The 27666-nt window shown below is 41.1% G+C and overlaps 1 protein-coding gene across 2 annotated transcripts in view; it reads right to left on the bottom strand.

Moving 5' to 3' along the window:
- sema6e (sema domain, transmembrane domain (TM), and cytoplasmic domain, (semaphorin) 6E) overlaps window positions 1–27666 on the bottom strand; it is a 156642-nt gene that overhangs the window by 58404 nt on the left and 70572 nt on the right. The gene's annotated exons all lie outside the window — the stretch shown is intronic.

Below are 27666 nucleotides of genomic sequence, written 5' to 3'. Positions count from 1 at the left end.
CTACACTGCCATAATATCCTGTGATCTTTGGTTTTCCTATCAGAGACCCAGAGCAGACTGCTCTGTCTGCTTCTCTCTCTGTCTGCCTGGAAAGGAAGTGGTGTTGGGAGGTCATGGGAAAGTAATGATAGTGATGAAGGGGAGGGAGATACAGAGAGAGAAACAAGTGAGCACACTCCACTGACCTTCAGTCTACACTGTTAGTCTGTTACAGTATACTGAAAGTGCTAGAGTAGATCCATGTCTTCAATAGCAAGAGGTCAACCATTCAGCTGCTCAATGAATGCTGTACTTCTTGTTCTGCTGTGGCTTTACAGAGAGATGTTATATTGTATAAAGTGAATCAAGTGACTATACGTCAAAGCATTTTCAGTCTTTCTCTGCCCCATAACAGTGCACTGTCTGAACATATGCATCTGCAGCAGAGCACTTCCGCAGTCATTAATAGACACTCAGTGAGGCCTCTCTCTTAGCACTGAAGACTGATGCTAACACTGATAGGCTTCAAAAGCCAGTGGACGTGTCTCTTGGTTAATTAAATGACCTAAATGGATTTGGCCTTAATTACTTCCCCTCACTGCTCACTCTCATGCCTCCATCACTGCTGTCACACTGAACAACCCTAGACTCAGCTCAGCTATTCCTAGTGCTGTCAGCTAGATAGAACAACTGACCTAGATGACACTGGGAATTCTAGAGCTTAAGTTCAGCTGATTCAATTCAAGCCAAATTTATTTGTATACTGCTTTGTACAACAGGCACGGTTACAAAGTATTCTGCAGAAATGCAGGTCCAGATCCCTAATGGATGTCACTGAGGGCAGCAGCAGCAGAAAACAAACTCTCTGAAAGCATTAGGAACCACCCTGAGAGAAGCCAAGACTTAGAGAGGGAAACCATCCTCCTCTGGGTGGCACCAAATCATGACATTATGGTCAGATATATAGTTTACATGAGTGGGATTAAACTTCAAATGCATGGGTGCTTCAACAACTATTTGTGCATTTTGGCCACGGACATTTTCGTCCAGAAAAAAAAAGAAAAACCTAAAATCCAACACTTTACAAATCATTTTAACAGTCATGAAAATCAGAAACAGTGGTAGAAAACACTTTTTTTTTTACTTTGCTCTCCTGCACTGGTCACTGCAGATATGTTCAAACAGTCTTGTTTAGTTTGTCATTCGTCTGAAAAAGAATGGACGGGTTGGGGGGACAGAATGAGCTCACATACTGTTAGGGATGCGTTTAAGGTTTTAACAGAGTTACTTGAGTCATAAGGTGGAAAGATTTACGGGATAAGCCATTGACAGAAGTCTATTAAGTCTAGAGGAACACCAATCCTGCTGGAGTGTTGGACAGGTTGTTAGAGAAATGAGAACATCCCCCTAAGCTATACCTGAGAATAGAGCAGTGGTTCATGTTATGGGAGGCTGGTTATCATCTTGTCACAGTGCAGGAAGCTGAGTGGCACATGTAAATGGCTACAAAACAATCTAGCAGGTCCAGTCAAGAAAGCCAAAGAATCGCATTTACACAGGTGCAAGGTGAGTGAAAATCTTAGGTGCGTAGCCCCCTTGTAGAATACAACATATATATACATATATATAAAAAGAAGACAAACAAAATATATATACACAGACTCTAAATATAGAGTCTGAAGTAGACAAATAAATGAGATGCAGGGTACACAAGGGATAGAATACTGATACAGAAATCTTTCAGATTATACAAGATACGGACAGAAGATGTACAAGATGTCAATCTATATGTGTAAGTACAGATTGCTAGATTGAAGGTGCAGTAAGATCAGTCTGTTGAGATATGGATGAGGTGTAGATGGTCCATGGAGATCATCATGATGATGACTCAGAGGTGTAGTGGCAGGCCTATAGACCGATACACCAGCACTACTGACTGTTCAGCAGCCTGATGGCCTGGGGGAAGAAACTGTCTCGGAACCAGCTGGTTCTGGACTTTATGCTTCTGTACCTCCTCCCGCTTGGCAGCTGTGAGAACAGCATCATGAGTTCTCATACATCGCACATTGTTAGATATGTTTTCTATAGAGTTTTGAATATAATGAAGTCTAGTTTTATCATACAATTTATGGCTAAAATCAGTGATAGAATTTCACTTTAGATGAACATGTTGCATTAAACTCTCAAAGATGGAAATACATAAACATTTCCTAAAGGGAACTAAAAGTAAAAGATGGGGACAAAGCTTAAAAACCATCTTACCAAGCTAACAAGTCACTGTGCCATGATAAATCTACTGCTTTAAACATGCAAGATTATTTGTGAATTGTCATAAAGAGGGTAAAAGGAAAATATCAATATGAGTTAAGGTGTTTACAGAGCACCTCCCATGTGGATCATACCAGTCAAACCGATAGAGCTGTATCTGCCACAGTCAGGTGTGAAAGACCCCTGCGGCTACATTCTGAAGCCAGTCTTGTTCAGCAGGGTTGGATCAATTCAGTTTCTGGCTGTCCAATTTTGGGTTTTTCCCCCTAAAGCAGATCTGACTTACGATGAAATGTGTCTTTATAAGCTCTGCTTTATCACAAAAGACATGCTCATTTTCTTGTTTCACTGAAATTTCAATGTAATGTTTAAATTGATTAAGTCGCTGGGTATTTATTTTCTAGGCAATACTAACAGAAATGATTGATTTATTGTAGTCCAAGTTTAGCTCATTTATCATTTACTATTTTACTCACTTCAAATTTGTTGCAGCATCATAAATAAAATTAAAATGCAATTATCTGTGAACTTCAACAAATATAGGAACCACACCGGTTTCTAGCCCTGAGTCTGAGTATATATACACTATATTTTATATATATATATATATATATATATATATATATTACTGAGAGCCGCTGCCTCTAGCTAAGCCAGACTTGTTTGTTATAGACCTCTGATTTTTGACTGGGGTGCATGAACAAAAAAGTGAACACAGGAGGATCTTATTTATAGATATTGTGTAGACTATCGTTTGCCATTTCAAGTGCTCACCTTGAAACACTGTTACTCTGAAATGAGGTGTGGCGGCAGTTAGACCTGTAAAAAAAAACTGTCCCACATATAAATTATATTGCTTGGCCAGTGCAGTCATGAGGTGAACGACACTGATCTCAGATACAATCTAGGCCCATTTCATTATTGCCTGGACTTTAACCTCTGGATCCACTTCTTGTCATTTCATTTTGCATCCCTGCCTTTAACCAGGTTTTTGGACGACAGCTGAGATACGCATTTCATCTTTGCTAGTATTTCTCAGTCCTGCTCCTGGGGCTCAATAGCACCGAATGTTTTACATCTCTCCTACACCTCATTCAAATTATCAGCTCATTATCAAGCCTTTGATAAGCTGCATCAGGTGTGTTAGAGCAGAGAGAGAGCTAAAATGTGCAGAGCTATGATTTTAAGGATTTAGAAGCTGTTGGTGGAGCATGCCCCCAGACCCACCTACTAAGAGAAAGTATTTCTGAAGAGGCAAGAGCTCAGCCGCCCTAAACCCTAAGCTCTGCAGATGCCCTTGATGAGCCTGCTACTTACACTGCTTTTTAGGGTTGTTAGAAAATTTCAAGGTGAAAGTAAAATACTGCCTCCACTTGTTGGCTCGAGTCCAAGAACAAGTTTTAAAAAAACATACTGTAGTGCAAAGTTGCAAACAACTTCAAAAGCATGATAAATCAACTCAACAACCATGAAGATTATACTAAATCCTAGCTATGAGATCAAGTTCATATTTGCTCCACTTTCACTGAAGAATTCTAGACATCAGAACTGACATTAATGTGATCTCTTCAATATGGCATTAGCAGTTAATCACTAGATTTAAAACACCCCCCTAGTTTCAGAAACTGCTCCTAGTTCAAATTTTACAAATGCTCGAAAATGAAAGGGGCACTCTCGGCTGTTTGGAAGGGAAGCACGGTGACAATCAAAAAAGTGAACAGATAAAGCAATCCTATTCTCTTTCTGTCACCTTAACTTCACTGTGACCCAAACATAGCCTGTTAACATGATTACAATAATTTCAATGTTAAAAACAAGGCATTTTCTGTTGTTAGAGCGGCATTTTCACACTTCAGTTAACCATTAGGACACTTAACCTGCACAGAAAATACTGCACACCGGCCGTAGACGAGGATCAGAGGAAATTTCTCTCCAGGTTAGAGCTAACTTAGCTGCTCTACACTAACTTTCAGCCATTGTAGCTCATTTTTTTTTTTTACTGCAACGAATCATTTCAAGGCAGGCTGAAGTTCCAAAGCAAATCAGCATTCATTTTCTATTCCATTTACATAAAGTAATGTCTCCAGTATTGATCTACATCATACATGCCAATAGCAGAGTTGAACCAGAGGGGGCGCTGCATGTGCTGAACTGATCACAATGATTATGTTATTCTGACAGTTTGAAAAGAAATGTTAAAATTTTGACAGGAATGGTGTCATTTATTACTGCAAAGAAATATATGTAAAATATGATTATATTATATTATATATAGAAATCTGAATTATATGTTCAGTTTTAGGATGTAATTACACTGTAATAGTGTGGCTATACTGATTATAAATCTCTGTCCAATTAACCCACAAGCAAAAGTCCACCTACTTTAACACAAGGCCACACCCACCATTCCAGGCCACAAAATGAATGGCAGGAGTGAAAGAAGAAACCCACACAGCAACTGTACAAACCACCTGCCAAAACACTGTTATCACTAACAGGAGTCCCAGTACACAAACACACACACACACACACACACAAACCACTCAACAACCTGACTGAAACACACTCCCCTTGAGAACTCTAGCCCGTTCTGTAATCAGTGGGCGTTTGCTGAGTGTTTGGCGTACTCTGAGGTGCTGATGAGCTGACAGCTGTCGATATGAGACTACCCGCTGCTTATCCCCCCCTACGCTCGACTCTGCATCAGCTCTTGGCTGCTATTGCATTTCCAGAAAGTAAAGGCTTGTTTTTAATGAAGCAGAGCCCTCTGGGCAGCAGGGGAGGCCATGCAGGGGAAGTACGAGTGTGTGTAGGGTGGGGTGCTGTTGGGCAGAGTCTGAGGATGAAGAGCCTCTGGGGTTCTGGATTGATTATGTGACATTCATTTGGATTTAGCAACAGCATGACGGCCCCTGAGTGCTCTCGGGCCACCAGGCATCCCTCTCCATCGTCTGACACTTTGAGCGCTTCTTGTGTCAAGAAGGGGCAACTCTAATAACCTTACACTGCCAGCACTTTATGGCGCATGTCCAACACAGCGGGATCATCTTTAGATGATCTATTTTCATTTACACATCAACTTACTGTAACAACTCTGGCTCTGCCCTGCCGCTGGCCAGAGAGGCAGATGCTATAAAACTGCATTGATTAAAGCCGCGAAGGCTAAGTTTAAAATATGACTGGCCATTTCAGAGGAAGCGGCTGTGATCTGATTCTTTCCATTATCTTTGGCTGGAGAGCAATGTCCCCATCCCTCCACCCCTCTCTCCCTCTGTGCTTTGGGAGCAGTCCCTGAATGAGCCCCCCTCTCTGCCACCCCCCTCCACATACATCACCCCCTATAATGAAGGCGTGTGTCCCCAGGCTCCGCTGTCATTTCAAACACGATTAAGCACATTAGTGTGCGGGTTCTCCATGGCCCATTACCCCCCAGCCACTCCAGCGGGGACCCACCAGTAGCCGTGCCAATTAACAGGGCCACAGCTAGCCTAGCCCAGCGCCATTTGGAGAGATTCTGCCACCACATGTGGCTTTTTGGAAAATGCCCCCATCAGTTTCTAGGCTCCCTGAGGAGCTCTGAGACCTTAAGGAGAGCTTATAGGAGCCCAAGCCAAAAAAAGTGAGAGCTGTTCAGGCAACAACTGGAAACATTAACATAAGCGTCTAAAGAACTTTGCCTAAGGGGAGTTTACATTGCAAATGACCCAATGTTGTTGCCACTGTTAAATCCTCGCATGGCACGGACGCCTGACAGATTGGATGCTTTTTAATGATATTCTGAAGCTGATTAGCAGGCCCGTGGAACAGCTGGGCTGAGAAGCCGAGGTGTAAATGAAGCATGAGCCTTTAAAAGAAGGACGCTGTTATTTTCCCTCGCTGATTACAACCCAAACATCCATATATTCCAGCAAAGATACATTCAAGACAAGTTATATGAGCATTATCTTACTTCCCAGATGTGCGGCAAATTAATTTAAGAAAGTTATAATCAATTGAATAAATTACAGGAAAGAAATATAACAGAATCTAAACTGCACTCAGTTTTTGTCAAACGTGCGCACTCTGAGTCTTTATACACTTACACTCTGGTTAAGTGGCTGTAGGAAGGAGAACAGGAAAAGAAGAGGCAGTTTGTTCATGACTCAGTGCTACAAAGGCAGCATTGTTTGATCAGTGTGCATGGCTGTGACCTGCTGACGGTGGGTCAGTCCTTCAACATGCAGCCAGAGACCGATCCCATGATTCCTCTCACATGGTGCCAGGATCATCTGAAAGAAACATCCAAACAGTTTCCCGACAAAGGTTGGCACTAATGCTTGAAGTCAGACAGAGCTGCGCTTTTCTGCAGATCTGAGAGAAGCTTTCTTTTCTGTCTGTTATAATGGATTTTAGATATAAGATTTGGGAGCTGGTTCCAGATCAGGACCAAAAGAACCCCAAGAAACTCTACTGATTCTCCAGACTGCGTCCATTTTAAACACCGATGGCGTCTAAAGCCTGCTCTGTACTCGCCGCCATTTCATTAACCATCTCGCAGCCGAGACAGACAGGAACTTTTCTAATTAGATTTCAGTGGACGCCCACCCCGCTGCCGCACTGCTAAATTGGAATTGGGATCAAGCGGTGTTGGGTAATTATCGACAGCCAACCCCCAGAGCAGTGAGACAGAGAATGTGAAATTTCAGGGCTTGTGTAGCTCCGTCAAACCTAGTTTGAGGCTACTGCTAATTAAGAGCCTTTGAAATCACCATTCAAGGTTCACACAGGCCTACAGAGCCACTATTAGGCACTGTGGATACAATATTTAAGGATAAAAAAAGGTCTCTTTTAGACGACAGTATTGCAGTGTGGAAAATCTGCATAAGAAGGAGTAGGATTCGGCAAGACCATTTTACTCACAAAAGCGTGAGCTCAGAGAGTGCCATAGAGGGGCAACGGTACGGTAAGGCTGTGTGACTGACAGTGCATTTACTTGTTGCAAGAGTTTAGAGGAGAGAATCAATTCTGCAGAAGGACAGCGTTCTCTTCCTCATTTGGGATTAAGGAGAAAATAGATGGTGTCAGAACCATCAGTGCTCTCTCTCTCTCTCTTTCCTATCAGGACAGTGGCGCGATTGTGGATGTTTAAGCGAATGCTTCGGTGTCATCTGAGGTCACACGTGTGAGTGCGTGCGTCTGTGTATGTGTGTCTGTCTGGTCTGTCACAGAGAGGTCACAGCCTTCTCGCTATCAACGCCAGTCAGCTAAACCCACAGGGATGGAAAGGATCCGCCACAGGCACCACAGTTCAGACTCACTGACAAGGTCATTCCATCAGAGGAACATGACTGGCTGGCCTGGCCATGCTGCAGCCCAGCCTCTACTGGGAATCGCTGCCGTAAGCATGAGGAAGAGGATGATGAAGGTCACCCCGTGGCTCGCATGAAGCTGACAAACTCCACTCAAGCAGCTCTATGGGCTTCTCTGGAATTCTGTCTGGACAGAAGAGGCTCCAAGTAGATAGAGTCAGTGGGAATAGCGCTGTGAATTCTATTAAAGCTCAGCTGACACGAGAAAAAAGTGCTTACATGAAGCATTGCAGCGCTCCCTGCTCCGTACGATGCCTTTATTGACACTTTCTCTTTTCAAAACAAGCCTCTTGCACTACATGAAATATTCAGCAAGTGTTAGATATAGTAAAGAAAATGAAGAATCTGGGCATGAACAGAGTGCTGGGCTTCGGTCACATGATCAAAGAGCTCAGAAGAGCCCTGTAGCAGACACAACATAGAGTAACTATGGTAACTATGCTGACGCTTCGCAAAACATACACACCCCCTCCCTCAAACAGTATTCATAAATAATACCCATAGTGATTTTTTTTCTCCACTTAAAGCACCGACTCTGTTTCTCTACTCCTTTTAAGGTTTCCAGTGGCCAGACGTGAGCCAGACATGAGAGCGGGATCATTGCCAGACGGCAGACATACGCTGGGTCGATCGATAGGAAAACCACCGCTAGGTCTCTTCATTGTCTGCCATGCTGCTACACTTCAGAATGGCTTTAGTTGCCTGTAGCAGTGCAGGCCTGGCCCAGTCTGGCCCAGCCCGTCGTCCCCCAACAGCCCCCATTTGTCCCAAGGCACTACTCTAAGCCCATTTCCAATGCAAATCAGCCATTTACAGAGATGAAAATATTAAAAAATTGTTTCTTTCCTAGCTGTGAACCAACAGCCACCTCCTCAGACAATCCAGCAAAATTATGCAGAGTGCCATCAAACTGTCTTTCTTGCCGCCTTGACTTTTAAAGTAATGAATAAAAGTGAATGCTAAATATCTTCTCTCTCTTTCTCCTACTCTCTCTCCTTGTCTCTCTCTCTCATTAATAATTTAGCTTGTTATTCAGAAACATTACCTGTGCCTGTATTGACAGAAACTCTAGCAGGCCCTCCCTGAAGGGCGTTATAATTGGAAAGTGTGTGTGGGTGGGTGTGTGTGTGTGTGTGTGTGTGTGTGTGTGTGTGTGTGTGTGGGTGTGTGTGTGTAGGGCAAGCAAGCACAGGAGAATGAACAACACATTTCTCTCGCTCAAACTCCTGTATGCAGCTCTATTTTTACTATCTGTTCTATGGCTTCAAAAAGCACCGCCCAGGGACTTCAACTACCACAGTCGTCACACACACATACACGCACCCACACGCGAATGCGGGTACATATACATGCGCGCGCGCCCGCATGGAGAAGCATTCCCTGCGGAGGTGAGAGAGTGTGTGGGGGTAAGCAGGGATGTGCGGCGCTGATTTGGGAGGAGGCTCAGACTGAGAGTCTTTATCAAAAGGCTCCAGAGCACTTTGTCAAACCGGCATGACACACACTCTCACTGTCTCATCAAACTGAGCGCAGCTTCGCATGACTCCAATTAGAGAGAGATGTAGACAAAGCATTTGTGTGTGTGTGTGTGTGTATGTTGGGGAGGTGGGGGGTTCTTGTGATGTCAGACAGCATCAGAGCATCAGGAACATTATATATATATATATATATATATATATATATATATACATATATTATATTATACATATACACATATATATATATATACATATATATATATATATATACACACACACACACAGTGTTTTCCTGCTCAACTCCCACAGGCATTTGTAAGGGTGTGTGTATATATATATTATATATATATATATATATATATATATATATATATATATATATATACACACATATATACACACACACACACACACACACACACACACACACACAGTGTTTTCCTGCTCAACTCCCACAGGCATTTGCAAGGGTGTGTGTGTACTGCCACATTAAAAACTGAATAAAATGTTTCATATACTACACAGTACCAAATTCAGCTAAACAGGACTAATTATGCTTTCTTTGAATTTAGTTGGCCAGTGTTTTTTAAGTAGTTCTACGGACTGTATCTGTATTCTCTGCATACTTCATTAGCCCCTTTCAGTCTGTTCAATGAGTAGGACCCCCACAGGACTACCACTGAACAGGGATTATTTAGGTGATGGATTACTCTCAGCACTGCAGTAACACTGATGCAGTGGTGGAGTGGTAGTGTGTGTTGCACTGGTACAAGTAGATCAGACACAGCAGTGTTTCTGTTTAAACGGGGGGACTGACAACTTATTTTCTTAAATACAACTAGGCTGGTCAGCTAGTTAACAAGTTACAAGCAAACATGATAAACTCCATCTTCAACATTACAGACTTTGAATTAAAATACTTAATGATTCACTGTAAAACAGCAATATAAAAGTCAAAGAATGCCACTTGAATAGTTTACAAATGTTTGGCTGTTGTCGGATCTGCCTTAAGTAGCTTCAAACCCAGGCAGAATCTCAAATGGCTCCAAACTGAAAAGCAGTGTGTGACGTAAGTTTTGAAATTCTATCTTCTTCAACCAAATAGTGCACTGTTTGTTGAGTGTGGATGTGGCTGAATTCCAATTTAGCTATATTATGCACTGTTGGGGTGCAGGAGTCAGTATTTAAATTCTGACATTCTGACTATGTAGGGGTCAGGGAGCCATTTGAGATTCAGCCCCAGTGTGGGAAGAGGGGCGCTGTTAGCTTGGTGCTTAATAAGACTGGTGCTAAGGGAAATTAATTTGGTGACCAAAAGGCACTTTTTAAACGCTATATTATGATGTGTTCATTATACAACAAAAAGTTAAGAAGTTCACGGAATCACCACAATATACGATGGGCGATGATCCTCATTCAGCAGCACACGGTTGCTTGCCAGTAATATCAAACTTTAAAGGAACTACATTTCTTGCTGGAATACTTGTTAATGTCAGATATAATTAATAGTAACTTTAATCACGCCACTTCGCTTCATGCCTAAGAACACCCTTCCCTGTGATAAAATCACAGTGACACACGCCCTCTCGTAGCTTGTGGATTGTTTAAATGAGTCTAGATACAAGGAGGTGTACTTAATGATGTGGCTGGTCGGCATGTGTGTGTATATATCACAGCATTATTTCCAACACAACTTTAGCTCAAGATCTAAAAATTAGCTAAGGATGTGACATTGATTTAACATGCAGATTACTCTTCACTGGGTCATTCTTAAACATAAAACATTTCTATATCTAAAACTGAAGACCACCTACATGGACTAATTAAAAATTTAACAGTGCCACCGCCCTCTCCCCAACAACTACACAACAGCAATGCAAAGCAGTCAATAACACAACAGAATATAACTGTGTGTGTGTGTGTGTGTTTATCCTCAAACTCTGCAGGCCCCCCAGAGAGAGGGACTAGCAGGCAGATGAAAATGATATCCAGCTCAGTCCTGCTGAGAAGATGAAACACCCAGCTGAGCGAGAGAGATACAGAGAGACATACACAGACTGAGAGAAAGAGAAAGAGAGAGAAAGAGAGAGAGAGAGAGTTACAGACAAGAGAGAGAGAGATACAGACGAGAGAGAGTAACAGACAAGAGAGAGAGAGAGAAAAAAAAGAGGGAGAGAATGATAGACAGGAAGGCACAGATAGAGCTTCATAATTATCTGCAGTCTTTATTTATAGATTGCAACCCCTCCACATCACATCACAGCATCAGAGCCGCTCCCAAAACAACAGTGTGTGTCGGGGGACTGAATGAGTTTCACAGAGACACATTCACAGAGAGAGAGACACAGAGAGAGAGAGAGAGAGAGAGAGAGAGAGAGAGAGAGAGAGAGAGAGAGAGAACCCCTGGCTAGAGCTCAGCTCTGCTGTGTTTGCTAGAGCATATCTTGAGGGGGAGATTCTTTATTGTACACACACACACACACACACACACACACACACACACACACACACACAAAGGCACACAGCCATGCAGCTCTGTGTCTCTGCATTGCTTGCCTGATATGACAGGTGACATGCACATGTAAAATACAGAAGGCAGAATGCTATTAGGGTGGATAATATGATGATATGATTTTGTTATCACATTGAATTACATCACAACAAGCTCTTCTGAGCAGACTGTGTTTATTGTCACTACTCAAAGAACACTGACCAGGCACCTCAGTTACAGTTTCAGAGATGGTACGTTTGAATTTTGATGAAAATTGGTTCTGCTGAACTGAATGTAGAGATGCACTGTACTGACAAAAATCACTGCACTTATACTTTTTATACTTATATATTATATATATAATATAACTTATTATTATTATATATATTTTTTTAATATGCCTATTAATTGTTCTTCTGGTGCATTTTGCATTTGGACAAAACTTGGACCAAGTCTGACCTGAACCACAGCATCATGTTTTGAATATGAAGCCCAGCAAAATTGTCTTTGTACATGACCTGAATCCAACCGCCACTGACTGAAGAATGTACTATAATAATATTTTTAAGTATCATAATCCTGTATTTTTCCCATACTGCCCAGCTCTAGAATCCGTCATTTAAAAGAGACTGGTGCAACAGGTCTGCATACACACACATACTCACTCACACAAGTCTTTGAACAGTCTAACACACTGACAGGTTTATGTCTAGTCGTCTTCCTTTCCTCAAAAGCACAGACCTTGATTTTATTCTGTGACTATGAGTGTGCATTCAAACTGTGGAAACACAAAACAGCCAAACAGCCAAACCCAAATCCAATTCTCTTTCCTGCCACTCTCTATGTGAGTGTCCCTGGCGCACCATTGAGAGTGAATCTCATTGAATCACAAGAGATGTACGGTGTGTGTATTAAACCAGTAAATATCATCACTCGGTTGGCCCTGTGTGTGAGCGAGATAAGGCTATGATGTCTCAGATAGGCCTGTGTTAGTCTCAGCCACAGCTCCACAGTACAATATATGGAGGTGTCTCCATTTACAGAGGATTCTCTGATCTTCATTTCATCTCATGAGTGTGTATGTACGTGTGGCTCTAGTAGTCCACGCTCTTCACTCACAAATTGGTTAGGGATGCTGCTAGCACATTTATCTCTATACTCTATACTCGTGTTTATATGCTGTTTAACATCATCTATCTCTTTCTTTCTGCCTGACTCTAATATTCCACTCTTCCAAACTCTCTGCAAGCATTAAAAAGTCTGGTCCCATTTCATATTAAATGGCTCTGAGGTCTGTTTAGTTACACATAAAAACGCATGCACACACAGTACCTAGAGTTTGTGCCACTGCCATTCCAACTGTCCAACTACTATATGAAATTTCTCTTAGGCCTTGTGTTTCATATCTCTAATATTAATCATTTTTTTAGGATGATTTTTTTGAAATTGCATGAAAGTTACACTATATCTGAACAGTTTCTTTGTTGCCATGTAAAAGTTAGAAACCCAGCAGTTCAAGTGTAATAATTCCCAACCTGTTACATGTGTCACTGCCTGAGAGAGAACTCACTGCTATCAATATACACTTATACCTGAAGTTAATATATATGTGTATTTACATAAGCTGTTCTACTGTGATCCACCTATAACAGTGCACAAATCCACAACAGTCAAATTATTTTGGTTATTGTTTACGAGTAACTAAGTGAGAATTAGAAAAATGTACATTTCCCGGTTTATTATATCATAGGGTTTATTATTCAGTAGTTACATGGAAAACAATAGTTATCCTTAAATCATAAGAGTGAGGAATGGGAGCCTGGACCTGCTGGCATTTAAGGTGATGATACAGAGTTATTGAAATTCCTGAATACATCACTCCACAGTGCCTCAGTGCTTCAAAATACCGCTAAATAAATTCACATTTATTTAAATGCCACACTGGTTTGGCCTGCACGGCACTTTCTTTAGTAAGTTGAGCCATCAGCCCATTGCTGATTACAAAAAGAGAGGAGCGCCGAGGGCAGGTTTTCATCTCACCAAGCAGAATTCATATTGGTTTAACTCTGTACTTCTATATGAAGCTTATACTCTCTATCCACAGAGGCTCTTGACCAATACTTGCACAAAATGACAACTCGCAATGCAATAAAATCTGATTATTAACCTTCGCAATCCAAAGAGACTGCACAAAGTCTGAGCAAGGACACAGATAGACCTTACTGACAAAACACTTCAACTGATTAAAAGAGGATAAAGTGGAGGCCTTTCAGTTCCCTTCAGCACCTATTTTCTGTACTGAGCGTGTACACACACACACACACACACACACACACACACACACACACACACACCCAGATGATCAATCTCTGCCACCTATGCCTAAAAGCTAATCAGGAAGAAAAGGAAGCATGCAGAGAGGCAGTGACAGCAGCATTGTCCCGTGCATCCTTAACAGCCGCTCGCCACAATAGCGGCCCTATTTTTAAATGAATGATTTTCCAATCGGAGCGCCGCTGACGAGAAAGAGTACAGATCAGAGAGCCTGCAACAGAGAGAGACAGACATAGGGAGTGTTTCAAGGTGATGTTCCCATCACACCTGTGCATTTCACCCTGTACGCTCAAATTAAACTCTTCATCATGTTGTCCTTTCCCCCGAGATAAGCAAACCACTCCTCTGCACTGCTGCACCCTGGACTGGTGAGGAAGCCAATAGCAGGATTATAGCACATTATTAAAATCTAACATAACATGTAACTGTAATCCATCACAGGTACAATAAAATGTAGTCATATTTGAAAACAAAACATTATTACTTTTAGGATAAGACTTCAAAAGTTGGTGAAAACTTTCAAATTTTCAAAGAGCATGAAAACAAAACAAACCTAACAGATGAGGTCTGGTACAAAGACTGACTGGCTGTAAGTGTTCATTTTTTTAATGCTTGAATATTAGACTATATATGCAGAGTGATTAAAAAACAACAGACCATGCTTATAAGATGTTACTTAAGTGAAGTAATTTTGATTACATTGTTTACAATTTTAATTCATCACTAATTTGGCCCAACTTTTCCCAACTCCATATTCTTCATTACAAACACTCTCACTTCTGTCTTTGCCAACACCACACCAGGGTTGCATGATGAATGGATGTCTTGACTGGAAATTAAATACAACCCTATTTCCAAAAAAGGTGGGATGCTGGGCAGAATGTAAATAAAAATATAATGCAATGTAAACCAATCATGTAAACCATACTTTTAAAGAAAAATACTACAAAAACAACAAAAGTTGAAACTAAGAATTTTTATTGTTTTTTGAAAAATATATGCCCATTTTGAATTTGATACCAACACCATATTCCAAAAAAGTTGGGACGGGGCAACAAAACGCTGATAAAGTTGTGTAATGCCATTTCAACATTTGATATGTTGTCTCTGTACTATTTTCAATGAAATATGGGGTTTAAATGATTTGCACATCAGTGAATTCTGTTTTTATTTACGTTTTGCACAGCGTCCCAACTTTTTTGGAAATAGGATTGTAAATTAGCAGTGGTCTTCTGCATAATAATGTAAATATACTGTGTATATATATATATATATATATATATATATATATATATATATATATAATACATACATACACATACATACACACACACACACACACACACACACTGTGTCAGAGCTCACCCTTCGTTTATTTCATTTGCAGTCAAAACGGCTATTAAGCACAAGCTATAGGTCTACGCGGGACCACTCCTGCCCGATTTCAATGCACTCTTGAAAATCAGAATCATTTGTCTGGCTCCCGCCCACATTTTGGCACTGCATGAAAATGTTGCCTACCAAAATGATGGGCACAACTGTAACGTCATCGGAATACTATCAACAGAACATAATAGAATATAACTTGACCAACCACACTGGAAATGTGTATATGGTTTCCCTCTATCATAGTTATGAATAAATACAATGATGAGTGTATACCTACAGTGAAGGTCTCCCACAGACAGAGAAATTCAGCATAGGGAGAGCGTGAGGGCCACTACATCAATTGAGGTCACAATCAATTAAAATCAAATTGGCCATACTTGAGTTTGAATGCTGTACAAACACCCAGCAGGGGTTTAGTGATACTGATGATCCTAGACAGCCACACAGGCTGATGCTGCGAAACGTATGAACAAAGACGCTAGGAAGACATTGGGCAAATGGGGGTGAAGACAGATGTATTGCTTGGGGTCAATTCAAAAAGCTTTGATCTAAATCCCTGAAACGATCTATAATGCAGCAAAATCAGCCTGACCATGAGACAACAGACAAGTCCAGCCGGCAGCGCTGTGAGCCATCTGACCACCTGAGATTCCCTTTGTGTGTCATCATATGTGGTCTGAGGGCACATGTGTGTCTGAGGTGCAGATTGATCCCTTAAAGCCATGCCTCGATCACTAGGAACCCTCCGCCTTCAAGATGGATAATCCCTTATCTGATCTTAATCCCAATCCCAAACCTGATTATGTGCCCTGATGCGGCTCAGATATCACTCTAATTAGGCTTCCCATCATCAGTGCCAATCCTTCCTCGTCTATTCTTCAGCCTTACCGTGTGATACCGATCTAGCACGAAGGCAGAGATGGAAGAGGGCAGATATTAGACAGAGCTGCAAACACATGAAGGCCACTCTAACTGCACACTGCTCTATGGAGAGCCTAACGCATCTTATTCACTTAAGCTCTGTGTCTTCAGGCAGTATATTTTTACACTGATTAGCAAGTGCAGCATCTCACATAATCATATCTAAATAGTCTTTTATTCTGCTTAGTCTGTAATTTATATCTTTTTGTCAGCAGTTCTATTGTATCGAATAAAGTAATTAACTAAACTATCTTAATTATTCCTGCTCTCTCTGTCTAGACTAAAGCCATATCTTTGCAAGGTAAGAGCAGTCAGCAGCAGCTCAGTACGAGACCCATTTAAAAACATTTCAAACTTCCTCAAGCTTCCTCTGAAGGCTCCTCCCCCTCCGCTATGTATGGCAACCTGCAGCCTCTGAAAACCAACACTGTGCAACGTTCCACACTTTCTTTCTTCAGTGGTTCTAATACAGCATCTGGGTATTATCACTACAGCACATCCTATTACATTTTCCAGCATAGACATTCTATTTGCTGTATTAGTGACTAATAGCACACTGTACACATCCACAATGTGTGTTTGATGAGTATTTTGAAAATGTCTTTGAGCACTTGATAACACTGGGAGCACTAAAACAGTGAGAGAAAACATGTGGAGTAGCAGAGATACAGGAAGAGAGAATGAAAGAGAGAGAGAAATAAGTACTCACCTCCTCCTTCCTAACTCACCCTCTCCCCTTGCTGAGTATTAAAGCACACTCCTCTAATGGAAAGCAGGAGCTCCCTGCAGCCTCATCGATAACATACTTGCGTGTGTGTGTGTGTGCAGTTAAGTCATAGCAGTGGTGTGTCATTAAGTGTGAGTGTGAGATAAATGCACTCTGCTTGTCCGATTTGAGATTCTCATTAGTCTGTGTGCAAGAGCCAACAAGGGGCCATTATTCTTGTACCACAGCTGACACAGGGAAGAGAGAGAGAGAAAGAGAGAGGAGAGTGAGCGAGAGACAGACAATATATGCGTGTATGTGTGTATGAATGGAGGGAGAAGTGATAGGTGTATATAAAAAGAGTGAGGAGAGCGAGAGTGGGAGAGAGAGAGAGACAGAGAGAGAGAAAGACAAAGGGACAAAGGGAAGAAAGACAAAGACAAAGAAAGAGAGAGAGAGAGAGAGAGAGACTGAAGGGACCCCAAGAAGTACAGATAGAACAGACACAAGAGAGAGACAGACAGCAAAACAGAGACCAAGAGAGAGAACACATGACATTTCCTTCAAAACAGATCACCATGTGGCCATGAGGGACAGGGATGCAGTCTCACTTCCTGCTCTAAAATGCAGGGTTTTTAATTTAAAAAATAAACTCTTGATAAATCTTTAATCTTCATTTTACAATAAACTAAAAAGATATTTTTAAAAAACAACATACTTGCTTTTTAAATAGTTTTGGGACCACACTTTAAACTAAATATGGCAGAACGGTCCACAGGTGAATGGTCTATTTTATATGAGAGAAAGAGGTGTTCACAGAGTGTTAATTCTTCATGTGTTATTGTGAAGGTACCTCAAAGGCTAGAAGTCACTGAGCTCCAGAAATCATAAGCAGAGAGAGCACACCCAAACCAAATCAATACTCAGACAGTCTGGGTCCACATCTGGGATTACACTGGCACCTTCCACTTACTCTATCACTCTCACACTGTCTCTCTCTCTCTCTCTCTCTCTCACACACACACACACACACACACACACACACACACACACACACACACAGCTTCCTAATGCCAGCCACACTGCTTTTACAGACGTCTCCATTTATAACAGCTTATCTATAGCCAGCGTATCACAGAAATATGAACCTTACCACATACACACACCCAATCTGAGCACTTACAGCCCTCCTGAGATATTATTTGTGTCAGACTAGTGTATCGCAACCACCAGCCTAATTCTGAAATCTTACTTTCCCCAAAGGGATTTCATACTCGTCTATCACTCCACATCGTACAGACCTTTATTCCTCTCACAACGGTAGCTGGGATGTATTTGAGCAATTAAGCAATGCACAATTCTAGTGTTCAGTGAAACAAAATGAAGGCCTGGCCAGTGGGGCTTCAAAAGAGGGACATGAAGAACAGATCAATGGTTCAGAAAAACAAAACAGGAGGTTAGGCTTGTGGTTGAGTACTGTTTGCATGTAGAAGAGGCTATTTAATGTCTTTGTGAGGGGTGTGAGCAGCTGATGTGACGTATGTTTTGATGCCCTCTTTGTTGCTGTAATGGTCACTTGGCTGAGTCTGAGTCTGGACTTCTCTCTCTCCCATCCTCGCTCTGAAAAGCACACAGCCAGAGTGAATGCTGTTCAGCTCATCCTGCTGTGCTCCAGCCCACACTCACCTGCAGCTCTTTAACCGTCCACCAATTCTACACAGCTGCATAAGCACGAGGGCTGTAAAAGTGCACTGACGCATCATGATATTTCAGTCTAAAGGAGACGATTCAACTGCATCGGTTTTGGAATGTTAGCTTGGATAACAACAAACTGTACACTTTTAAAAAAGCTGTATCAAACAACACATGTAAATGTAAATTGAACATATATTGTGTCATACTGTTTTAACACATTTCATGTCACAGTTATCTGTTCTACTTTATTTTGCGTCATGCGTCATATGTTCTTATCTTGTACATACCTTGTCATATGTTATTTTCTGTTTTAACATATTGTCATTGTCCAAAGAAAAACAAATATATCCAAAATGGCAACTTTACAGGAGAGGGAAAAACATTTTTAACATTTAATGTAAAGAGATTTTATTCCATGTAATTTTGAAGCACTTCTATTGGTCCAAAGATCATGAAATTTTCACACAATGTAAAGGGTATCTGCTAACCTTAAATTATGAAGAACACTAAAAATAGCAAAAAAATGGAGATCAACAATGGACAGCAACAATATATTGTGTCATATTTTTATCTGTTCTAACATTTTGTCAAATTACTTTCTCTTCTAATATATTTTATCATGTTCCTATCTGTTCTAGCATATTTTGTGGCATACTCTCATCTTTTATAACACATTTTTTAACACGTATTGTGTCTTCATTATCTGTTCTAACATTTTGTCAGCATTTTCTGTTCTAATACACTGTGTCTGCTTCAAAATATTTTGCCATGTTATCTGTTCTGACAAATTTTGTGTCATACAGTTTTCTGTTCTAACATATTTTGTGTCAAACTGGTATCGGTTCTAGCATCATTTGTATCATACTTATCTGTTCTAATATTTTGTGCTAAAAGTAACTTGACTAGGCACAATGTGTTGTTTTAACACTCTTCGTTATTCTCCAATTGTAAAAAAAGGCTTGCCAAGTTTTTAGTGTCTATGTTCCACCACTGCATAATCAGTTCCTCCATTCACATTTGTGTAGTTGGTGTATTTTTATAAATAACTCTGAATGCCATTAAAATATTGAATCATACTGTGGCGAAATTTCGTATTTCACAATGTACTGAACTGTTTCCTGTAGAAATTGAATGTCACTGTGAGGTCAGAAGTTTACACCCATAATAAGCAGTGTAAAATCCTGGCTGTTCTGGTCCTGATTCGCTGAGTGAGGGCATGTTGTGTATGAGGCCCAGAGTCAACACGGGGTGCAGGGTTTTTCACTTTCTTTGGCACTGCATTACGGATGCTACAGCACAGCATCCCTAATGATGGAGGTCTGAGCAAATAAAAATGGCACAGAGGTTACAGCAGATGTGTTCTTTATTTATAGAATATCCGAATCTAGCAGGCTACTTGGGAAGTCCTGTGGGAAGACTGTCTTCTGCCAAGCCTGAAGTAAAAGTGTTTACTGTCTAGGACTGAGACCTGCTCCGATTTACATCAAGCACAAGTGCAAGTGATTTGCTAGAGTGCACCTGGCCCAACTACTAAAAATGTATTAATCACTGGTAATCAAACCAAAATTAATAATGAAATTGCATCTGCAAACACTGGACTTGTGCTAAACAATTGCACTAAATCTATCAGATCTCCATGATGGCCTTCAGATTCACTGATCAAAGACTTAAACAGAGGCAGAAAAATCAGTCTCAGGTCAAAAGAGGCAAAAAGATAAGAAGGATGTACTGTTTTGTGATCTGGAGAATATGACATGATTCACAACACCATTTCATTAGAACTCACCAAAAAAAAGACTGACAAATCGTTCTCTTATCAAAGGGTCCTGTAATGACAAGACTCCACAGCAGGACACTCCAGGAACATCTGAGACTTTGAAAAAGAAAGAGAAACTATCAGAAACAGGCAGGATGTGTCATCCTGTACAGCAGGAGTCTCTGCGTCACTTTAGGAGAAGTTTAGAGTTCAACAGGGTGGTCGTATCTAGTGAGTCAGCCCTGCAGTTACGCTGGAAATAGAATACATTTATGTCCTGCATTCCTGTCCTAAAGTTTAAAACTGGAACTAGAGGGAGACTTTCCTGCTCTTCCAAGGGTTCAAGTGTGTCAACATTTTCGGCACCTGAATCAATATCTTCCAAGTGGATTAATGGAAAAATTTTAGGAACAGTTTTGACTCTTTTTGTTGCGAGGTTCAAATAAATCTCCATAAGTATATGCTTTCACCATCAGCTCCAGAGAGCAGGACTGCATTAAGTGCAGAACGGCGACTGCAGAGGCTTGTGGGAACTTCAGAGAGCAGCAGAGAATTCATCTTAGCTTCATCCTCGACAACCAACTTCTTTTTTAACAGCCAGTCCCATGAATATTCTAATTTGACCTTTGGGGCAGTCAGGTTGTGGATATGAAAGGAGAACTTGTGTGAAAAGGAAATAACTGACGGAGGTGAAAGACGAGACTTCAGCTTCATCTGAGTGGCTGGAAGGATAGAATTTCACGGGTAACGTTTGACATAGATGTATATACGTGGCTCTGATTCATTTTGCAAGAAAAAGGTCTGTAGAAGATTGCTTGCACATGAGTGAGTGGGTGTATCTACACTATGTGTCCAAAGTTTGTAAACTCCTGCTGATCCAATGTTTCTTCTGAAATTAAGGTCATTAATTGGGTGATTGTTCCCACTTTGCTGCAGTAACAGCATCTACTCTTCTGGGAAGGTTTTACACTAGACATTAGAACACTGCTGTGAGGATTTGATTGCATTCAGCCACAAGAGCATTAGTGAGGTCAGGTACTGATGTTGGATGATTAGTTCTGAATCTCAAACTCCAATCCAACTCATCCCAAAGGTACTGGATGGAACTCCATCACTCTAGAGAACACAGTTCCACTGCTTCACAGCTCATTGCTGGGAGAAGAAACACTTAGCACTGGGCATGGTGACCTTAGGTTCATGGATGGCTGCAACCAGTGTGTCTCATTCTACTAGCAGTGCTTTTTTTCGGAGAGACTATATGTGCCGTGTGTGCAGTTGAACACCTGTGTCAACAGTGGGTGGGTGCACCTTAAAAATGCACTAATAAGAAGGGCTGTCTGTTTACTTTTGGACACAGTGTATATATGTGATGGCACAATGAAAGTTACTCCAGGATTGTGGGTAAAATGGTAAAAGAAGTTCTCCTGGATGTCATGCACATAGTTTTCCGAGTGTGCATGCAAAAGAAATAAGTCCAGAGTGTGAGGCAAGGCAGCATATGGTGAAAGCTATTGACCTTGGCCACCTCATATAATCAAGTGACAGGAAAAAAAGGCAGCCTTACACGTGATAGATCTGATAATTGTGAGACGCTGCCAGCTGCTCACAGATTTCATTTGATTAACTCCTAAAAAAAAAAAGAGCTGAGTTCCATTCAAGCAGACAGAAAGGATAATGAAAATGTCTGTTAAAAAACAAAAATTAATGGAATGGTTCCATGTAGGTAGGAGGTTATACAGTGATCAATTAACATCACAATAACTTGCCTAAGGTCTAACAAGAGTGACACTTACATGGCCCATATCCTATTTTTATATTGTATTTTTCTCCTCCTGAGGTTCACTAATGATGTTTCCAGCCTCTCTTTGTGCCTCAGAAGTAAACAGGCTGCTTATGACACATTTTATATTTTATGTTGAATATTTTTCCAAACATAAATTGAAATTGTGCATTAAAATGTACAGCATGTGTTCTCTGTAGAGGATGTGTGTTTCTTTTTACTTAGAAAATCAACAAAACATGTCAACAAAACATTTGACCGGGGGGGGTGTCCAAATTTATCTAAGTGAAAATCACATATGACTGTATGTGAATTACCTCTGTTCTGATTTGATGCCCTGTATCGCGCCTCGTTTCAAAAGAGTCTGTTCAGAAAAACTTCAGAAAGACTAAACTGCTGAAAAGGCAGATACATGTAAATATGTTGGCTTTTGTGACATCACAAAAATAATAAACTCAAACTGGTCTGTTTATACAACTTAGTTTCTATAATACATCAAACTCTTTTATTTAAAAAAGTGAGGAAATTAAGTTTTTTTCTTGATATGGATCCTCTGAAGAGATGATTCAACCAGAAGTCAAATTTACCTCGAACATAGTCAATCAGCCAAGACAAGTTTGGTGTCTGAAGTTTGCTTCCCCAGTGTGGCACTAGCGCATTAGCTAGCAAATGGAAGTATTGGATTTTAGTTAGCCTGGGGTAAAAGGAAAACTGGGTAAATTAGATTTTTGGCCAAACCTTCTGTTATTTCTATGTTGATTTTTTATGCTACCTGCTCAGTCTCTCAACTGCTCAGTCTCTCAGCTGCTCAGTCTCTCAACTGCTCAGTATCTCAACTGCTCAGTCTCTCAACTGCTCAACTGAAATCCGTAAGTGCCAATATCCCAATGTGCTATATGCAACTGAAACTGGAGCAGATTTTCTGATCTGGATATCCACCTCCGCCTGGACTGGCAGGTACCACTGTGTCTGGACGAGCTAAGAATGAGGGCAGCTGAGCGTCCAGCATCATACTAGCCCAAGGGAAGCTGTGGCAGGCAAACAGCCTTTATCTTCTACTGGGCACCTGCTCATGCCTAAAGCTGAACGTGCCTCAAAGAAAGATGTGTGTTAGCAGCCTGTCCACATGGAACACACACACACACACACATACACACTCACACACACACACACACACACACACACACACATACACACATACACACACACACATTTTTGTCAAAATACACATTTATGAGGGGAAATGACTGTTTCAGCATTAGAGCAAGAGACAGGCTCACGGACTGCAGGGAGCTTAATTTCCTATCTCAGAACAGAATGCTGTCTGTCTCTCCTCAGGCCATCACTAGCATCTCTTCCTCCTCACCATGCTAACAGAAGGGCATTCTGGGTAACAGAGAAGGAGGAGTACAAGCTTTGAGGTTTTGGAAAGATCCCCCGTCTGGGGGGGCAGGGAGGGACCAGCCTAGATTAGTGAACTTTTTAAAAGATGTGCTAAAAAGCTGAACAGTTCACATAAAACCACAAAACAGCAGATGCTGAGCTTTTGACCAGAATTTGACCAGAAATATGGGATAAAAGGAAGACAAAAACACAGCTTTAGATAGCAGGACAAAAAACAGGGGTTGAAAATGTCAGAGTTACTTTTCAACATGATTCACGTTGAGCCATGAACACGCATGCACAAAAGCGACCTCCTCATGTGGTTGTGAGTGCCTGGAGGAGGGCTGCCAGAGACATGATGTACTGACAGAGCGGATCCCACAGCGGCTTTCGGAGAATCCCGGCGGATGCATCACATCTGCGGATCAATACCGCACTTAATGCGCCACTCGCTCCGAATATCAATGGGCCGTGGGAAAAGGCTCTCAGCTTCTCACAGCGGATACCAGCTAAAGCCCACAATTATCACCTTCACACACGGCCTGATTTGCTTTTTTGCTTTCTATTTTTGTTCGCAGACTTCTGTATTCTGTTAAGTCTGGGCTTTATAGGACATTCTGTCCTTGTGCTCTTTTTCATTAAGTAGCTTTAGAATTCTGAAAGTTTGGTGTTTTACTCCACACTTTAAAAATGATATTAAATAATCAATTACATAGTTTGAACTTACACTGTTAGAAATAAAGATACTGTGCAGGTACATTTTTCGTTCATCAAGGCACAAACAATGTAAAATGTTCCCTCCCTAAATGTACAACAGTGGTTTTAGGTGGTTTTGAGTGTTTTCCAGGTGAAAAGTACATTTTTGCACCTTTTCACAATCTAATGTTTTAAAACAGAACAATAAAATAAAAAGCCTGGAGATGAGACGGGCTGTGTGGAGTCAATACGACTTAGAAAATATAATTTCACTGGATTATGGTACAGTTATGTTCCCTGACTAAAGGTGCTGGAGATGTACCCTTGAGGTCAGTACTCCAGTGTCAAGAGGGGTACTGCCCCAGTGATAGTTTAGTATCTTTTTTCTGAGAGTGTACATTTGCATTTGATATTTGATTTCCATTCTGTATCGACAGGTTTGGAGCGGAAACGTACATCACAGAAGCGTGCAAATGGAAGGGCTTCAAGCTATGCAAACACAGACGCACGATACAATTCATAACATAACACAAGCAGAGGCTGCAATCTGGGTGTTGCAGCAAGGGACGCTATAGCGACAGTCCCGCCTGGCCAGGTTGTCTTGCACCGCTGGTGCGTTCTCTCTGAGTCAACACTCATGACAGAGCATTAGTTTGACGAGTGTCTTGCAGAACTGGTTTGCTCGTGTAAACATGAATGATACAGCTTTGCAACTTCATTCCAACAGAGCAGGTAAAGCAACAGATACTCCCCTATTGTTGACACGTTTAACTGTTGTGGTGCTTGGAATAACAGCAGCATTCTGTTTTGAGAGTCTCCGATTCGTCCTTTATTGCCCTCTTGAGTACTGAAAGCTTTAACTACCACAAGAGTTTGTAGAGTATGTCTGCGGTCTTAATTTTATTAGTTTTTTTGCTCTTACATGCTATACTACTGTTCAAGTGTTTGAAATCTGAATCTGAAAACTGTTTTATAATATACAGCCAATGGTGTTGCCAGTACATGTATAAAATGATTTTCATATGATGCTACTACTCTACAACTTTTTAGGTAAAAACCAATTTGAAGAAAAATGTGAAAAGTGAAGAATTTTAAGATGTCCAGAATGATGCACAGAGTTGTAGATGGTTCTTACAGCTGTACCACATTAAGAATAAAGAATAAAATTAAAATGAACTTTTAGAATGCCTTGCATTACAAAAGTGGTGATCAGATCTTGAGACAGGAAACTTAGACTATAAGTAGATAATTCTGATATATTAGCAATTAATAACTATTTTGTGTTCCCAAAAACTAAAAATATTTAATGATACATTTTAAAATACCTTCCATTGTCTACTTTGTAGTATTTCAATCTGTTTAAGTTCTTATGGAATAAGAACAGTAACTTAATATTACACTTGATTTGAAAATTTGGAATAGTAGTATATTTTGCAATCTTTTGCTTTGTAATGAAATAATATTTCAATGAAGTCAAGGCATTTTAAACACAAAGAATATCAAAAATAGAATCAAATCCTAATCTCAGACTCAGAAATTAGAGACCTCACCGAACCTGAAAAATGTGCACCACTCCTCCCCTACTGGCAATAACTGAAACCTCTAGGTTTAAATCATTATTTAAAACAAAACAAACTTACAATATCACAAAAATCAAATGACTACTCTTTTGTAACCACATGCGTAAAGTACTGCTGCAGAGCCAGCACTACAGACCAATCCTACGCGTTCTTTGATGATAAATGCTTAAGAAGTGAGTAGTTTTGCAGCCCATGCATTGTCAGAGTAAACAAGAGGAGTACAGTGGGACCTCAGTCTTTGTGCCAAAGGCTTTATGCTTAGTATTCTCCCAGCAACAGGCAAAAAAGCTTGCGCCTTACAGCGCAGTCCGTGTCCTCCGGTGCGCCGGCCTGGCACTAGGGCGCCGACAATTTGTTCCCAGATCGTGTCACTGCTCCATGAGCAGCAGGGCTGGTGCCGGCTAGTAAGCGGATAAAGTCCCTCTGCTCTCTCTCTGTGTTTCAGAATGACTGAAGCAGAAAGACGGTGTCGAGTGCATGCGAGTCTGTATGTGTGTACCGCAGCATGCTGCGCTTGAGCGCCTGCATGAATTTGAGAATCTGTGATTGCACGGCTGCCCATCAGTCAGTGTAACAGTACAGAGCGCAAGGACAGGCCGTGTGCCAGTGCACGCGTGTGTCTGTGCATCTGTGTGTGTCGGGATTCCAGAAGCAAAGCATGTGCGTCTGTGGAAGATCAGCTCCTGTCAGAAACGAGGGCGCTATGACATACTCTTCCTCCTGCAGCCATCTGTGCCTCCTCCTGCCGGCTGCTCCCTGAGTGCTGGAGTGAAGCGCTGCCCTCCTTTAACATTCAAACGGGGCCCCAGGGAGCACACAGGAGGGCCCCTGTCCCACCGAGGGGCCGCACCGCTCACAGCTCACAGCCATGGAACACTAACCGCAAGTGCGACGGCATGAATCCCAAGTGGGACCCAAGCAAGGTGCCCTTGAGTTAGACAGCATACACCTGCTCAGTGTCTCAAAGTGAATAGGTGCCAAAAAGGGTTCTTTTGAAAAATACTACAGAACACAGGTCTTCAAATGTTGACCCTGAATCCAGTTTCTTAGCCTGTATTTTGTAATGCTTGGTAGTTTACTGACCTGTTGATGTAACTAACAGGCAATAACTGAATAATTCGGACCAGAAAGTAGATTCCAGGTCTGGATTCAAGGAACTCTACCATAGAAGAACCACTTTTGATCTGTTTTGAAGCTTTCAATTCACTTTGCCCTCTTTGTGAACCATTTTTGCAAAAGTGGTTCTTCTATGGCATAGAATGTAACCACTTTTGAAAGTAGTGTTTTCACAACAGGATGTACTATACTGTCATTTCACGGATGAGGTTCGAAAACGGCCCAAAAATGAAGTGTGGAACGCCAAGGTGAAGCAATCAGAGGAAGCTGCAGTTTGAAAACTGAACAACCAAGCAAGACTACTAAAACAAGTTAGTAGCAAAAGTTTTAAAAAGTTTGTTTCTAATTTTCTGTTGTGTAAATAGAGGCTATTCAGGAAGTGATTCAATGGCATTAGTACATGCAGTAATCCGTCATTTCTGTATAATGCAAAATGTTAGCGTTCCACTTTTGATAATATTACAATATTACTAATCCAGGCACTAGAGAGGGAGGTGCACAGTGTGTACTGTAAGAACAAGTGCACGAAGATATTGCTTAGACAATAATGTAAATTTAGACAAATGAGTATTTTCAATAGTCTTGTAACAAACAATTTTACTGTCAAACTGCACATTCAGATACAAAGTACCACATGTGAGTGTAACAGAGCCTGACCCTATAGCTTGCAAATTACCTGTCGGTTATATAATTTCCATATAATTACCAATTGGGCTGGCTTTCAACATCATGTAATAATTTATAAT

The sequence above is a fragment of the Colossoma macropomum genome, unplaced genomic scaffold, assembly GCF_904425465.1.
Source record: "Colossoma macropomum unplaced genomic scaffold, Colossoma_macropomum, whole genome shotgun sequence".
Taxonomy (NCBI): domain Eukaryota; kingdom Metazoa; phylum Chordata; class Actinopteri; order Characiformes; family Serrasalmidae; genus Colossoma; species Colossoma macropomum.
Note: the sequence above shows the minus strand (reverse complement) of the source record. Positions and strands in the feature narration are given on the sequence as shown.